Source organism: Muntiacus reevesi, chromosome 5 (genome assembly GCF_963930625.1).
Source record: "Muntiacus reevesi chromosome 5, mMunRee1.1, whole genome shotgun sequence".
Taxonomy (NCBI): domain Eukaryota; kingdom Metazoa; phylum Chordata; class Mammalia; order Artiodactyla; family Cervidae; genus Muntiacus; species Muntiacus reevesi.
The window spans coordinates 106,402,115-106,420,208 of record NC_089253.1 but is presented as its reverse complement, the minus strand read 5'-3'; the positions used below and the strand labels follow the sequence as shown (position 1 = coordinate 106,420,208).

At 44.5% G+C, this 18,094-nt stretch overlaps 1 protein-coding gene across 2 annotated transcripts in view; it reads right to left on the bottom strand.

Annotated features, from left to right (window-relative positions):
- LOC136169167 (protein FAM163A) overlaps positions 1-11,175 on the bottom strand; it is a 90,539-nt gene extending 79,364 nt beyond the window's left edge. The window contains exon 1 of one of the 2 annotated variants that reach the window (XM_065936961.1): positions 11,131-11,175. The gene's annotated coding sequence lies outside the window, so the exon portion shown is untranslated. Of the gene's footprint in view, positions 1-10,618; positions 10,649-11,130 lie in introns of those variants that run through there. The other variant, XM_065936962.1, reaches the window with a different exon arrangement.
- Positions 11,176-18,094: the final 6,919 nt, after the last annotated feature.

Here is an 18,094-nt window from a genome sequence, read left to right as displayed (position 1 = left end):
TCTCCAGGAGTAGAGTCTAGAGTGCTGGATTTCCACTATCTTGCAAAAAACCCTTATTCGTGTGAGATCTCTATGCTATTTGAGTATTCTCCACTCTATTCCCTGCCCCATCACTGATACTCCCTCACTCACTGAGGACTTTAGCAATTGTCTCATCATCTAAGCTTCTGCAGTCATCCCAGAAAGTTTCAACTTGTACGAAGATGACCTCTCTAACATCCTAGCCTCAAATTTCCATGACTTCCTTAATGCCAATGGCTTTTAATTTCTTTTTACTCATCCACTAAGGTGACCATACCTCGGACCCACATCACTGAAACTCGTTCTGTGGTCAGCCCTCACCTAGACTACCACTACTGTCTCCTGACCAATCACTGCCTCTATCAAAAATCGACAGTGTCTCCACATCTCCTGCTGGTGCAAGTCAAGGTCCTTAGCCCAGGAGGCAGCATGCCAGGCTCTCAACTCATCTTCATAATCTAACATTTCCTTTTCTGACATTACTGGATTATATGCAGTTTCCAGTTGCTCCTGCTGTCTCTTGAGACTCCCAGGCCTCCCTCTGCCTGCAAGGCCTCCCTCCTTGTCTGCAAAGGTGTTCCTTTCTTGTCTGCAAAGACGTTCATCTTCATGTTCTAGCTCAAACACTACCTGTTCGGAAAGGCTTCCCTGCCTTGTCTGGGCACAGCTATTGGCTCTTTCTCCTGTGCTCCCAACATGTGACACAGTCATTATAACATTTTTCTGATCAGATTAATAGGAGGAGAGCAGAAACCATTCCTATTCGTCTCTGTATCTCAGTTCCGGATGCAGGCCTGATGAGAAGTTGGCTTCAATAGACATTCTGAAAGGAATGAAGGAATGAGTTCTGCAGATGCTCTGTCCTCTGGATGTGAATGAGGTCGGAGGAGATTGGGCTCTTGAATTAATTGAACCTCTTCTCTTTTCACCCTGGCCCCATGCCCTGCCCATATGATTAAATCCCCTAATAGAATCTGCCCTGGCTAAGCACCATGTACAAATCCCTGAGCATTAAGCAAGTAGAAAAGCTTCCAAGTGCTAGGAGAAGAAAGAGATGGGTGCCTCAGAGATGGGATGTGAGACAAGCAGGAGACAGAGGGGTGGCCATCTACTTCTGAGCTACTAACTACCTGGGAGTATTGATGACTATTTCATACTAAAACCAATTACTGTGCTAGCCACTGACAATAAGGATAAAAGAGTAGCTTGCATTTATGGATCACTTTCTATGTGCCAGGCACAACTCTATGGAGAAGGCATCATGGTTATTGTCCTCATCTTACAGGTAAGAAAACGGGCTCAAGGGCACACAACTAATAAGTCCTTCGATACTATCCTCTTTCTTTACTGACATCACCCTTTCTCTCTTCACTGTCCTCATCACGTCTATTCTAAAAGAATGCCCCGTCTCCCCTCTATCCACTCTTTCTTCTCATTATCGATGGCAACATCCTCATCTTGCCACCAGCACTTTCAAGCATTCTAACACCCACTCATCCTAGCCTCCCCCTCTCCAGTTACCTCCAAGAGCGGTCCCGCTCCATCCTAAGGCCGGTCCCTCCACCTGCACATTCAGTACTGTCCTCTCATTTTCTTAGGAACCTCACATTATGAATCATCCTTCCTGTAACCTCTAACTTCTCCATTCAACTGGACCCTTTCCATTGGCATTTAAATGTGCTCAACTGCCTCCTCCTAAAACAATGAAACTACCCTCTCTCTCCATCACAGCCAAATATCTGGAAAGACATTTTTATAAGCTGTGTCCATTTCCTCACTTTCCACTTTTTCCTCCATCAACTACAATCTGACTTTTGTTTATCACATCACTGAAGTTCTTGCTTAAAATCACTTATGATCTCTGTTTCTAAAGCCAATGGACCTTTACTGGTGCTCGTGTTAACACACTTCCCAGCAGCACCTCTGCTTTCTCTTTTCTTCAGGAAACACTCTGCTTTTGGCTTTCATGAAGTTTTCACCTCCTGGTTTTTACCTATCTCTCTGGATCACCCTTCTCTGTTTACTTTTCAGGATCATCCTACTCTACTCGAAGTTAGCCCCAGGCCTTCTCTTCTGAGCCCATCTTCAGTCCCTAGGCAGCCTCATCCGTGCCATGGTTTCTATGAACCCCAGATGTTGATGACTTAACAAGAGGCGTATTGCCTGCCCAGACTTCTCAAACCTCCTGCTTCATATGATTCAAAGGCTTCTCAAGTACAGCATGGTTGAGGTTGAACTCGTGATGCTTGCCCTGAAGTCTTGTCCTCCCCCACTATATCCTGTCTCAGGGAATGGTACCACCGTCCACCACACAAAACTGGGAGCCTAGGACTTACCCACAATACTTTCCTCTCAACTCTCACATCCAAACCACCACTTCCCGTTCCTTTTACCCTCTAGACCTCTCAAATCTGCCTACTTCTTTCCATGTCTACTATATACTTCCAAGTCTGTCATCTGTCATCTTTCACCTGGACTACTTCACAAGTCTCCAGATTGATCTCACTGGATATACTCTTGACCACTTCAAACAGATGATCCACATTATGCAACCAGTGAGATCTCTTTGAAATGGAAAATCTGACTACGTCGCCCTCCTGCTTCAGTGACTACCCACTGCTTTAGAAACAACATCAAATCCTTACCTGTGGCAAATCAGACTCTGCACGTTCTAACCCCTGTCTACCTCCCCTGATCATCTGATGTGCTTGTCCTTCCCTCTCTCTCTCTCTCTGCACCCCAGCCCACTGGCCTCTGGCATCTTAACATACCAGGTTCCCTGTAGCCACAGCCTTTCTTCATTTCTAGAATACTCTCTCCCAGTTCCTAAAATCCCCTCACATCCTTAACTCCTGCTCACTCTTCAGGTTTCAGCTCAATCAGCATTCCCTCAGGATGACTTCCCAGGTCCTCCTTGAGTGGCCTCAGACCATCCATGAAACCCTCTTATAATGTACCATGTGTCTCTAGTGGTGGTGGTTTAGTCGCTAAGTTGTGTCTGACTCTTGTGACCCATGGACTATATAGCCTGTAAAGCTCCTCGGCCCATGGGATTTCCCAGGCAAGAATACTGGAGTGGGTTGCTATTTCCTCCTCCAGGGGATCTTTCCAGGGGATTGAACTCAGGTCTCTTGGATTGCAGGTGGATTCTTTACTGATTGAGCCACCAGGAAAGCTCAACAGGTGCCTCTACTTTATAGCTTTTATCACCGTGTCACTTTATATTGCCCTTGTGACAAATCTGTTTCCTCCTAATGACTTCAAGCTTCATGAGGGATGGGGCTTTGACTATTTTGGTTTTTGTCCCTGCTCAACATGGCATCTGGTCCCATCACTTCATGGCAAATAGATGGGAAAACAGTGGAAACAGTGACAGACCTTTTTGGGAGGGGTGGGGCTCCAAAATCACTGTAGATGGTGACTGCAGCCATGAAATTAAAAGATGCTTGCTCCTTGGAAGAAAAGTTATGACCAACCTAGATAGGATATTAAAAAGCAGAAACATTATTTTGCCAACAAAGGTCCATCTAGTCAAAGCTATGGTTTTTCCAGTAGTCATGTATGGATATGAGAGTTGGACTCTAAAGGAATCTGAGCACTGAAGAATTGATGTTTTTGAACTGTGGTGTTGAAGAAGACTCTTAAGATTCCCTTGGACTGCAAGGAAATCAACCAGTCAATCCTAAGGAAATAACTGTTGAATATTCATTGGAAGGACTGATGTTGGAGCTCAAACTCCAATACTGGCTACCTGATGTGAAGAGCTGACTCATTAGAAAAGACCCTGATGCTGGGAAAGATTGAAGGCAGGAGGAGAAGGGGATGACAGAGGATGAGATAGTTGGATGGCATTACTGACACGATGGACATGAGTTTGAGCAAACTCTGAGAGTTGATGATGGACAGGGAGGCCTGGCGTGCTGCAGCCCATGGGGTCGCAAAGAGTTGGACATGACTGAGCGACTAAACTGAACATGGTATCCCCTGTGACATTCAATAAATATTTGTTAATATCTCAAAAATGCGATCCTCACTTTTCAGTTCAACTCTAACTAGCCTCGTCACTCCTCTGAAATTGCCCTTGTTAAAGTCATCCACAACCTTCGAACTGCCAAAACCACACTCCCGTGGAGGCCTGATGTTCTACCAGCTGGACTGAGGGTTCCTGCACTAAAATAGAAACCTGGCAGTCATTCCTCAATTCTCAGGGAGGAAAAGCGAGCTGACAGAATATTCTCAATTTAAAGTTTTTGTTTCAGAAAGTTTTCTCAAAATGTGACACCTACGATTCTATGCCTGTGATAGAGTCTGGCATAGGATGTTCTCGGATCTAGTTCAAAATTATACATTCAGCCATTATTTTACTATATAAATATTGCATGGGGTTCTTTAAAGAGCACCATGATTCCCATGGGTTTTACTACATGAGCAAGTATTTGAGACCCACTGAAAGTTTTTAGCTTTCTGATTTGTTCTCTTGGAGGTATCTCATACAATTTATCAGGTTGGTTATTCACTTTAGCAATTAGCCTCTCCCATTGCCCTTTGTCCCTATTTTTATATTTATCACCTCTTCCTATGATCTCCTCCATGTACTGCAAGTTCCTGGAGGGTACTTGCTTTTTCCTTTTCCTTTTCTTTTTCTTTTCCTTTTCTTTCCCCCTTTCTCTTTCTCTCTGGCTCCCTCCTTACCTTCCCCTCCTTCTCTCTCTCCCCCATTCCGACCCCTCCCCAGTGATCCCAGCATGTGGCCCAGGCACATGGATCATGTGTGTTGAATGAAGGAATAAATGGATGACTGAATAAATGAATAAACAAAATAGTGAGACAGAACCTACATCCTTGGTCCCAGTACTCTTCCTTCTATGCTACGCTGCCTCCCAACTGAACAACTCAGTGACACAGCGGTGTGATACAACAGAAACGTAAATCTCACATATGGAAAATACCAGCCACTGTATTTTCTTTAAAGTACAATGAATCTGATACAAACCTATTACTAGTCTTTGTGAGCTTTACAAGTCTTGTCCTTGTGAGCTTCACTTCTAATATCTAATCCATCATCGAGCCCTGTTGATTTTACCACCAAAAAAGAACAACAACAAAAAAATCATAATGGCCACCTATTTAATGGGGATATAGAGTTTTATTCTCTAAGTATCTGCAAAAGCTATGTGCCTGAGGCAGAAACTGGGTAAATCATGACATTTTGCTGATACGAGTGTGTCTCTAAACATTCCACATTCTATCATAATCCTGTGCCTTTGCCCAAGCTGTTCTCTTAGCCACTTCTGCCCTTTCTCCTGAGCTTAGCTGTCAAAATCATACTTCACCTTGAAGGCTCGGTTCAAAACTCACCTCCTCCAAAAAGACCTTCATAATCTATCAGTATTACCGTGGCAGCCTGACTCACCCTAGCCCCTGCATGTGACAGCATGTTGCCTGTTCCTCTGCTTGGCGTTGACTTCTTTGGTCTGCAAAGTCCTGCTGCTGACATTAATGTTTCTCTCCCAGATTGCCTTTCAGGCAACTCAGATCTGGGGACAAGGCTGTGCTCACATTTCTGTCTCCCCAGTGCCTTGAACAATAGGCATCTTCTGAATTGAAGTGCGTTAGGCTGATCATCCACTGCTAGTACGTATGTAAATAGCATCTCTGTGTTTGTCATAAGGTGACTTTTTGAAAATATCCATAGATGGGGCATCTGACTTTCCCGCCTTCTGGCTGGGTCCTGACAGCCTTAGCTGAGACTCCCATCCAGCTTCTTGCTCTCACCCCTATTGGCAACCGCAGCATAGAGAAGGAGCCTGTGTGCTCCAAAATTTATTTGGAGAAAAATTCAAACTGCTTCTTTTTGAAGTGGAATGGGAGTCAGAGGTGAGCCCTAGCCAGTTAGCTGCGTGGGAGGAGAAAGGTTTGCAGTGAGCAAGGCTCTCAGCTCTCAGGCTGTTTTGGTTTTTTTTTCCCCAAACAGCAGAGAGACTCCCAGTACAGATCTAGGGCTCAGGGGCCACTCTGCTCATCTCCCTCCTCGACTGCAGACCTCCGGCCTCCCAAGCACATCCTCAGAGCCCTCCACACCACTGGTGTCTGGACTAAAGCAGAGACAACCCCTCCTCCTCCTTCCATCCCCAGGGAACATCACACTTGCAGTCCACTCAGCCCAGCCCTAATGCACACACAGATACAGAAACAAGAAAGATGAAAATCCAAACCAAGAGCGCTGACTGCTTTGTCCCTGAACCCTGCTTTATACAAACCTATCCAGCCTGCACAGATTCCAGCTCATCCATCAAAGCGTGGAATGCTCTGCCACATGCTGTTATAACCCAAACTCAGTCTGCAAGCGCCTCTGTGATGCCGCTAGGCCTGTGTTGCAGGTTACCGTGCAGAGATCGGAAAAGCCATTGAAAGGAGAGCATAAAGTTGTCGTTGCTTGATGGCAAAGGGTTTTCACGTGTACCTGATCAAGAGGTTAAATGAGATAATGTAGGCAGAGCGCTCAGCTGAGTAACTGAACAGAGAGAGCTCCCAATGAAATCTTCCCACCTAACAGTGCGGGAGGGCCTCTTCTCATGTGATTAGAAGCAAGCCTTTCTTCCACTGCTTCTGCTATTCAACAGCCTGTCCTACCTGAAGGAGGGAAGTCAGTGCTTAATACCTGCCCCCAACCACCTTCATGCATCTAATGGCTTCCAGGCTGCATGGGGGTGTGGGGAGCTGAACTGTGCATCTGTGCAGATGGGGGGCACCCAAAGGGGTTTCTGGGGACATACTGACTGATGCATGGACAACTGCATCAATATCTTTCCTTCCTCCTCTGGGTCAATAATATATTCCTACACCCCAGAACAATTTTCAAAACTTTTCTTTCAAGCGTATCTCCCTTCCTCTCCTTTCTGAGGTCCAAATGCAACACCAGAAACAGATCTCTTCTGCCCTTTCTGAAGTCCAACCACAGTGTTCCTCCCCTCCCTTGTTTAATGCGATCCAGGTGCTGATGCTTTATCCTGTATAGAGGAACAATAGGGCAATACCATCCTGAGAGCTCTCCCAGGTGGCTCAATGGTAAATAATCCACCTGCCAATGCAGGAGATGTGCGTTTGATTCCTGGATCAGGAAGATCCCCTAGAGGAGGAAATGGCAACTCACTCCAGTATTTCTGCTGGGAAAATCCCATGGACAGAGGAGGCTGGTGGGCTAGAGTCTATGGAGTCCCAAAGAGCTGGACACAACTTAGCGACTAAACAACAACAAATACGGCAGTAAAAAGGATAGTTGGTAGTTTTTCATCTTGTTTTCAAGGCTGGAGATATCATATCTCCCCTACCCAGTTCAGAGAGGCTAAAACACCTCTCATCCCAACTTTCCAAGCAAAACCTGCATGAAGTCAAAGGAATTTTAGATGGCCCAGAGCCTATGGGCCCTGTGTGGTCTCACAGCACTTTTGCTTTTATCCCAAAGGGAAGCAAGCAACCCAGGGGGAATATTGCCCCACACTGTTCAGCTGGAGAAGAGCTGGAGGGACTATGTCAGACACAGGGCAAGGAAAGAGGTTTTTATTAAGAATAGTTCATGCATTCACATGATTCAAAAGTAAAAATGCATAAAGAGTTTACAGAGCCACTCTCCCTGGAGGCAACAGATATTATTAGCTTTTGTGTATATGGTTATGCAAATACAAGCAAATATCTTGAATTGCTTCTTCTTCCTTCTCTTTTATAGCGTGAACAGTAGCATATTATACACACCCTATAATGTTTTCCACTTAGCCCCTACCTTGAAAACTGTCCTCTATCAGTTATATAATAATAGTAAGCTTCCTAAATCTTTTTTTTTTTTTTTTGGTGGATGAACAGAACAGTATTCCACTATCTGGAAGTACCACAAGTTCTCCTTTGATGAGCATATAGGTTGTTCTTTCACTGTTCAAACAATACTATAATGGATACATGTCTTTGTGGCCACATGGAAGAACAAGGGCAAATCAGATTGCTAAAGTTGGAATCACTGAGTCAGATGGCATGGGCATTACTAATATAGATAAATGCGTCTAAAATGCTCTCCAAAGGAGTACTACCAGTTTACTTTTCCATCAGCAATGTATGAAACTGCCTGTTTTCTCAGAACCTCATCGGCAGTTTATCCATCTTTTTGATGTTTGCTAACTGAACGGTAAATAAATGTCACCTCAATTTACACTTTACATACTAAAGAAATTAATCTGTTTTGTATGAGTTAAACTCCTGAGCCCTAGAGGGAGAAAAGAGCATCTAGTTTTACCAGGACAGCACGTCCTCTGAAGTCTAACGGGGTCACAAACATCCCTTGGACCTACAAATAACAGTCTTTATTCAAAACGTTCTGTATTTTCAGCTCCCACATGTGTGTCTGTTCTTAGGGGGGAGGAGAGTTGCCCTGTGGAAGGAGCAGAGACAGAATCAGACAGACCTGGGTTCCAGGCACAGCTTTGCCACTGACGAGCTTTACGATCTTAGCAAATTGCTTAACCTTTCCTAAATATGAAATTTCATATTTCCATGAAATATGGGGATCATAATACTGATCTTTTGCAAAGCCTTATCTCTGGCACACAGACGGTAGTTAGCAAACAGCAGCAGCTTTCATTAGTGTTAATAACCATCAGGCCAGATTCTAAACCTCAGGGCACTTTTCACAATTGACAGGACCTGAACTGCCCAGCCGGGGCAAAAGGCTCTTATGTTAAATGGCCACCCGGAGGATTCCCAACTCCTTCTGCAAGTCACCCCAGGCTCCTTCCAAAGTTAGCAGGAGAGCTCACTAAAATCCCCTGCAGGGCTTCTGGGTGAGGGGTGGGCTGTTTCTGTGCCAGGCTCCTCTGCTGCCAGATGACGTTTGTATTCAGGCTGAGGGCTCTCTGGTCTAGGCAGAGCTCATTTCCAATTACAGATGGGCAAGTCAGAGACAAAACAGAGATCCTTGAGCAAAACATGAAGGACTTGCTCTCATCAGCAGCAGAGCCCCATCTTAGCTTCCCCAAGCACTATTTTTGATGAGGTCAACTACATGCAGATTTCTAGCTTTGGCAGGAATCTCAGAGATGTTCACAGCTGGGCTTGTATCTATGCATATAATATAATACCCCTTCCTCCCAAAGAACTTGAGACTTGCCCCATTCACACAAGGTCCTGTTTCATTTCATTACCCCCCACCCCCAGGATGGCAGGAATTATGACAGTGAGAGAACTGTAAGGAGGACCCTGCTGCTGATGTCTAATGCCCCGGCTGAACCTCAGGAAACCACATGAGTGCAGATCTGACCCTGCATGTCTGTATTCCGTTGGCTTAGATCTCCTCCATGGGACCTGGACCCTCCTGGGAGACGTCTGAGAAATTATGATTGCTTTCAGAGAATGTTCCTTTGCTCTTTCCTCCCCCTAGGTTCCACCTCTGTCAGTCTTGAAGGAAAAGGGCAAGATTCAAATGTAATTTCAAGTACTTCATTAGCACAGAAATAAAGCGGCCTTCCGCACCCCCCACCTCCGCCTGATTCCAGATCCCAGCCGATCGCAGGCAAAGTGAACTTGCTGGTTATGGAGTCCAACATCGTTTGTCTCTTACACGGTATAAAACGTGGGTCTAGCGGGGGAGACCTGGCAGGGCACAGAGATAAGACTGTGTAGACAGCGACCCGTGTCAGTTACTCTGCAGCCTCCTTAGGATCGCAGCGGAGTCCTGCTAGTGGAAACCACCCTCCCCGTAGCCCAGGTCCCTCCCAGTCCGCAGCTGAGCGGACTGGAAAGGAAGAGACAAAGTGCCTCAACTGATTGCGGGGGCCCCCAGCCTGCGCGCTGGACAGCGGCCCCCCGACCCGCATCTCCGCCACATTAAAGTAGTTGAAGCAGACTTGCAGGGCCCCAGAGAAAAGCAAAGCCCAGATGAGGCAGAAAAGCATGGGTGGTTTAAATAGCCCAAAGACACCGACAGAGAAGACAGCTCTCCACCCCTGCCCTCCTTCGCCGCCTTGGGAGGCTCAGAGCAGCCAGGAAGTCCTCCACCCCTGCCCTGAGGATCTCCCAGGCGCCGCGCTGGGCGCTCTACTCGTCCATCCCAGCCAGACTTCCGAGTTACGGGAGCGCGAGCAGCAGAATGGGGGGGAATAACCCCGACACTGCTTTCCGCTCACCTCCGGATCTCTCTACCCGAGCCAAACCCTCCTCCCGGCCGCTGAGCGGAGCTCCGATGTGGCCGGCGCCTCCAGCCAGACCCGCCGCGCCCTCCTCCCCGCGCGCTGCCCGAGGGATGCGGGGCTGGATGCCCGCCCTGGGGCCCAGGACGAGGCGGACAGCCGGCCCGGGTGACAGTCCGATTTCTCTGTCCCCGAGGCAGGCAGGCAGCCCCCGGCGATCCTGGACCGGCGAGGCCGAACCGGCTTCGCGAACGCACCTGCGCCCGACTTATTTTTAAAAACTTCAGGAAAACCATCAGCACATCGAGCCCAAATTGCAAGGCTGGCCCGGGGGCGCCCGCGCGCTGGACCCACCCGGCCGCGCGAACGGACCGTTCCCACCCACCCCGGGTCCTCAGTCCCCGCCCCGAGCCCCGCTCACTCACGCGCGCCGGGCGAGACCTCGGGGCCAGCCGCATGGTCCCCGGAAGTTCGCGGGCGCCGAGGCGCAGCAGTCACGTCCGTGTGGGGGTCCCTCCGGGAGGAAAGCGCCGCGGAGCAGGTCGGCGAGGCCGAGCCGAGGCGGGCAGCGGACGTGCGGCCGCGGGCAGGGACCCGGCAAGGCCCGCCCCGGGGCGGGGACCGCGGGACCCGGGGGCCTGGCCACGAGGCCGGAGACATTCCCCCCACCTCCCACCCCCACCTCCTCGGAGAGAGCTGCTTTGGCTCCGAGAAGGAGAGGCGAGCGGGTGCCCAGAGCCAGCCGGGCATGGCCACCGCCAAGGCCAAGATAGGGATGGGCAGAGGGCGGCGATCCCGGGGCGCGCTTACCCGGCATCGGAGGCGCCCTCGAAAGTACGCGCTGGCCGGGCGCCCCGCGTGGTCCTCCGCCCGCCGCGCGCCCTCCCTTCTGCCTCCTTTGGGGAACCTCGGCTTGGATTAGCGCCTTACTCTTTACCTCTTCTGAGCGGCTCCACTCCGGCGGCGGCTCCGGGGTTGGGCTCCCACGGGGTCTGCGCGCGTCCTTCCGGGCGCCCGGGCTGGGGAGGCCCACGTGAGGCTCCTCCGCCCTCCCCGGCGCTCGGAGGACTGGCCCTGCCCGGAGCCGAGAACCTCATCGCCCCTCCAGGTGCGGGCCCTGGGGGCAGGTGCCGAGCGTCCTGATTGGCGCTGGCCCGCATCCTGGGAGAATCTCCTGCTAGAGAGGCTGCCTGTTCCAAGGCGAAGGGAAGAGATGGAACAGCGCAGGTGGTTGCCTTCCAAAGAGGCTTCCCTGCCTATTTGCCAAAAAAAAAAAAAAAAAAAAGGAAACTCGGTGTCGGGCGCCTTAGGAAGCCTGGCTCAGGGGACTTGGTATGCTACGTACAAATTGGGTCCAGCACGGAAAACCATGGGAGAATGACAGTTGTAAGGACCGGGGTGGGTCGCTGTCCACTGGACTTGGCCTCGAGAGCCGCCTGAACGGCTCACTGTTTTCCCAATTCCGGCCCGCATTGGTCCCCGAAGGCCCAGTGACACCTGAAGTCCCCGCCGTTGAGGGGTACCCGGTCCTCTGGGATGGGCAAGGAGGGAGTCAGTGTGTGATCAGAGTTGGGTTGGCAAGATTTGGCAGGAAAAGGCAGGGAAGAAGCAGCAGAGCTGTTTCCCACAACACAAGGAGAAAACGTAAAGGGTGCTCGAGACTCTTGTTAAATCATCGTCTTATAAAGTTTTTATAGAAAAAAAAATAAAGTTTTTATAGGTGCTTCCCTGGTGGCTCAGAGTTGAGATGACGGGCTTCCCTGGTGGCTCAGACCGTAAAGAATCCGCCCGCAATGCGAGAACCTGGGTTCGATCCCTCGGTTGGGAAGATTCCCCGGAGGAGGGCATGGCAGCCCACCCCAGTATTCTTGCCAGGAGAATCCACATGGACAGAGGACCCTGGCAGGCTACAGTCCTTGGGGTTGCATAGAGTCGGACAGGACTGAGCGACTCAACACAGCACATAAATCTTTTAAAGTTGCTTCTGTGCTGTACTTCCAGAATTCTGACATCAATAGTTCAGGAGATCGGCCTGGAGAACCTGAGGGAATGAGACAGAAGGAAAGTGTCCCTTTTCAGGACTTCCAAATTTGGGGAACTTTTACCTGTTTCGGTCTGTTTATCTTTCTCCCGACCCTGTTCCCCAGTCTTGCTTAAACTGAGGACTAGGGAGGAGAGAGGGATGGGGTCACCCGGCTTCATGCTCAAGGAGGGAGACTTTCTGCTCCACAACAAATTCCTCTTCTTGCCCTGGATAGTCTGGTGAATTCAAAGCCAAGGTGAACTAAATATCAGTTTGGGGGGGTGGGGCGGGGAACACTATAGTCCCTCAGCACAAGTCCAGCTTGTAACAGAGGGGAGTAAGAAATCTAGCACTTAGAGCAAACTTTATTATTCCTAAGCATGGAGGGAAAAAACCAAACAAACCATAGGCAATCTACCCACTTCGTCATCCTAGCAGGTTTGCCATTTCCTCAGCACTCCATTTCCCCCCCTCTCTCTTCACAGGTTCTAAATTTTGACCTCAGACTCTCCTGTGCTACCTTTTCTCACACAGTCAAACTTCACACCTACATTCCTCCGTCCTCATTTCTTCTCAAAGTCAAGACAGTGAAATACGAAGAGATGCGTTATTTTCTCATAAACAATCACACACAGAGAAAAATACACTAGACCTTGTAATAACCACCAGGACATTTCCATCAACTCAGATCCCATTGTTTTTCATGAGTCCTTCCCCCTAAAGCAACAACTACCCTAACTGTATGGTAATTACTTCCTGATATATTTTCATAGTTTTATCAGCTTGTTACTCATCTCTAAACACTGTAGTTTAGTTTGTGAACTTTCTGTTAATGGAGTAATATAGCATGAATATTTTGTTGTGTGTCTGGCCTCTTCTTTCACTGGGTTATGTTTATGAGGTCATCTGTTTTTGTTGCATGCTGTTGTAGTTGGGGTTATTACAAATAATGCTGCCAATAATGTTCTTGCATGTATCTATATATTTCCTGGTATGCAAGGGCAAAATTTTCTTTAGTGTATATATCTTGGAGTAGAATTGCTAAGCTATAGGGTATACTTATATTTAAGTCTTTCAGATAATACTAGGTTGTTCTCCAAAGTGGTCATAAAGTTTACACTCCTAGCAGAGATGGATGATTGTTCTAATTGCTCTACATCCTTGCCAAAACATAATATTGTCAGATTTCTTCATTTTTGTCAATCTGGTGGATGTGTAATGGTATCAAAATTGTGATCTTCATTTCATGTACCTAATTATTTGGGTTGGCCAAAAAGTTTGTTTGGGTTTTTCCATCCGATGTTACAGAAAAATCCAAATGAACTTTTTGGCCAACCCAATACTAATGAGGTTGTGCACTTTTACATGTGTTTATAGACTAATCAAATTTTCTGTTTTGTTAAATGCCTTTTCAAATCTTTACTCACCACTAGAATCCTTCAGGTTTCCCTATAAAACCACGCCTGCTTTTGCCTGGCACCCCTTCCAATCCCTCCTGGAAACCATGTGTCTGTTTATCATTTCTATAAATTGTGTAACTTCAAGAATGATATACAAATAAAACTGTCCAGTACATAACCTTTTGGATTTTTTTTCCTCACTGACCATAGCTCTTTGGAAATTCATGCAGGTTTATTTATTGGATGGTATGAATGTACCATGGTTTGTTTAACCATTCACTCAGCTATTGAGAGACATCTTCCCCCGCTCCCTAGTTTTTTTGAGCTATTATAAATAAAGCTGCTGTAAACATTTGCGCACAGGTTTTTTGGTCCAAATAGTTTTCATATTTGGATAGATACCCAGGAGAGCAATCAATTGTGTGGTAGTTGCATGCTTGGTTTTTTGAAACTGCCAACCTGTTTTGCAGAATGTTGCTGTTCACTCAGTCATGTCTGACTCGTTGGACCCCATGGACTGCAGCGCACCAGGCTTCCTGTCCTTCACCATCTCCCGGAGTCTGCTCAAACTCGTGTCCATTGAGTCAGTGATGCCATCCAGAGTAGCTTATCATTTTTCCACTCCACTAGCAATGTATGACTGACCCCATTTCTCCACATTCCTGTCAACATTTGGTGTTAATATTGTTTTTGAGATTTTAGCCATTTTGATAGATCTGCAGTGATAGCTCATGGTGATTTTAATTTACATTCCCCTACTGGCTAATGATGTTGAACATCTTTCACATGCTTATATTTCCATCTGTATGTTCTCTTTGGTGAAATGTCTGGGGCATTATATCTTTGCAGCACTTTCTAAATGGATTGTTTGTTTTCTTACTGTTGAGTTTTGAGAGTTCTTCATATACTCTAGTTCCTAGTCCTTTTGTGTATGTGTGGTTTGAAAATATTTTCTCCAGTCTGTAACTTGTCTTTTCATCCTCTTTACATAGATACTTTTTTTTTTCCCTTTGCAGAGGAAGTGTTAAATTTTAATAAGGTCGATTTTTCAGTTTTTCCTATTGTAAGTCTTGATTACTGTAGCTATATAAGGAACCTTGAAATTGGGCAGACTGATTCTACCCATATTTATTCTTCCTATTGAAAATTGTTTTAAATCTTCTAGTTCCTTTGCCTTTCCATTTAAACTTTAGAATAATCTTCTCTATATCTACAAAGAACCTTGCTGATATTTTGATAAGAATTAGGGAGAGAACATTCAATCTTTTCATCATTAAGTATAAATTAGCTGTAGTTATCAACTTGGCAAATTTGCCTTCTGTTCCTATTTTTGTGAAAGTTTTTGTCACAAAAGGGGGTTGAATTTGGTCAATTGTTCTTATACTGTTTATATAACCATGTGATTTTTTTTTTCTTTTTAGCCTGTTAATATGGTGAATTACATTGATTGATGTTTGTAAATTGAGCCAGCCTTGCATCTCTGAAATGATGCCTACTTGGTCATAGTATATAATTCTCTTTATACGTTGCTAAATTCTATTTGCTTATATTTTCTTAAGCACATTTGTGTCTATATTCATTAGATGCATTGGTCTGAAGTTTTCTTTGTATGGTCTTGATCTAATTTTCACATCACAGTAATACTGGCTTCATAAAATGAATGGGGAAGTGTTTTCTCCTTTTCCATTTTCTGGAAGAGATGATGTAGATTTGATGTCAAATCTTCTTTAAATGCTTGTAGAATTCTCTAGTGAAACTATCTGAGCCTTGAGTTTTCTTTTTTGGAAGTTTTAAAATTACAGATTTAATTTCCTTAATAGTTACAGGTTGGTAAAATTGTCTACTTCAGGTTCGGTGAGATGTGGTACTTTGTATTTTTCATAGAATTGGCATTTCACGTAAGTTGTCAAATTTATGTGTGTTCACCATGTTCCCTTGGTATCTTTTTGAAGTCTGCAGGGTCTATAGTATATTTCCTGTTTCATTCTTGAAACATTGGTGATCTACGTCATCTCTTTTTTTTCCTTTGTCAGTCCTGCTAATTTTATCAGTTCCTTCAAAGAAACAACTCTTTGTTTTCTTGAATTTCCCTATTGTTTTTGTTTTCAGTTTCATTTACTTCTAATCTTGTCTTCCTTCTTAATACTTTAGGTTTATTTTGCTCTTTTTCTTAGGTTCTTGAGGCAAAAGCTTAAATCATTGGTTCAAGACTTTCTTCTTTTCTATTTACATGCACTTAGTTAAATAAATTTTTCTCTCAGTCCTGCTTCCTCAGCATCCCATAAATTTTGATATGTTGTATTTGTAACTTTTATTTTATTCAATATGTTTTTTTTTAACTTCCCTTAAGTCTTTCTTTTTTGATGAAATGATAATTTAGAAGTATGCTGTTTGGTTTACAAGTGTTTGGAGATTTCCTATTATCTTTCTGTTATTGATTTCTGCTTTGATTCATTGTGGTCAGCCTTCTTTGCTCCACACTTCCTGTCCTGGCTAGAACCTATAGTGAAATATTGAATAGCAGTGGGAAGAGCCAACTTCCTTGTCTTGTTCTTGATCTTAGGGGGGAAGCATTCAGTCTTTCACCATGAAATATGTTAGCTGTGGCTTTTTGCCTAGATGTCCTTTATCAGGCTGAAGAAGATTCCTTTTATTCCTAGTTTGTTGAATGTTTCTTGTTTTAAAAAAGAATGTTGGATTTTATCAAATGCTTTCTACAGCTATCGATGTGATCAAATTGTTTTGGCTTTCATTCTGTTCAAATAGTGTATTATAGTTGTTGATTTTTGGATGTTAAAATAATCTTGCACTCCTAGGCTAAATCTCACTTGGTCCTGCTGAATAATCCACTTTATATGTTGCCAGATTTGATTTGCTAATATTTTGTTGAGACGTTTTGCATCTATACCCATCAGGTATATTTGTCTGTAGTTTTCTTTTCTTGTAATGTCTTTATCTGATTTTGGTATCGGGGTAATACTGGCCTCATAGAATGAATTGAGAAGTGTTCCCTCCTCTTCCATTATTTTGGAAGAGTTTGTGAAGGAGGAATTCAACTTTCAACAATATAAAATTTTTTAGTGAGGCTATCTGGGGCTAGGCTTTTCTTTGTGAGTAGTTTCCTAATTACTAATTAAATCACTATATTTGTTACAGGTATATTCAGATTGTTCTATTTCTTCTGGAGTCAGTTTCAGTAGTTCACATCTTTTAAGGAATTTGTCCGTTTTATCTAGGTTATCTAATTTTTTGGTATACAATTATTCATAGAACTCCTTTACAATCCTTTTTATTTCTGTAACGTCAGTAGTTGATTAGCTTTTATTCTTGAGGATAGTAGCTTGCCATAGGGCTGCAAAAAGTTGAAAATGACTGAGCAAACAGACAACAACAAATAGTAACTTAAGTCTCCTTTCTTTTTTTCTTGAGCAGTCTAGCTAAAGTTTGGTCAATTTTGTTGATTTTTTTCAAGACACAGTTTTTGGCTTCGTTGATTCTGTACTGTTTTTCTATTTCATATCACACTTATTTCTACCCTGATTTTTATTATTTCCTTCTTCTTGCTTTGAATTTAGTTTGCTCTTTTTTCTAGTTTCCTAAGGTAGAAGTTTAAGTAATTGATTTGAGATCTTTCTTCTTTGTTAATATATTGATGGCTATTTATAGGTATGCATCTCTCCTTAAGCACTGCTTTCACTGTATTCCATAAGCTTTGGTGTGTTGTGTTTTCATTTTCATTCATCTCAAATTTTTAATTTTCCATTTGATTTCATCCTTGACCTATTGGTTATCTTGAAGTATGTTATTTATTTCATATTTGTGAATTTCCCAAATTTATTTGTTAGTATTATCTAATTTTATTCCATTCTGGTTAGAGAACATGTTTTCTTTGATGTCACATCTTTAAAATGTATTGAGACATATTTTATGACCTAATGTATGGGTGTTCTAGAGAAGGCCATGGAGTATCCTATAGGTGTATGTTATACCTAGCTGTTTTATAGTTTGTTCAAGTCTTCCATATCCTTATTGATCTTCAGTTTAGAGAACATGCTGCTTAGGGAAATGTCAGACAGAGAAAGACAAATACTACATGATATTACTTATATATGGAATCTAAAGATAATATAAGTGAATGTATATACAAAACAGAAGTAGAGTTGCAGATACAGAACAAACTTGTGGCTGCCGAAAGGGAAAAAGAGGAGAGACAAATTACGGGCATGGGATTAACAAACTACTAAATAGAAAATAGATAAGCAAGAAGAATATACTGTACAACACATAGAATTATGCCCATTCTCTTACAATAACCTATATAATCTACAAAAATACTGAATTATTATGCTGTACTCCTGAAACTAATACAATATTGTAAACCAACTACTTGTTCAGTAAATTTAAAAAAATTTTTAAAAAGAAACCCAGGGGACTTCCTTGGTGTTTCAGTGATTAAGATTTAAGACTCCATATGTCCA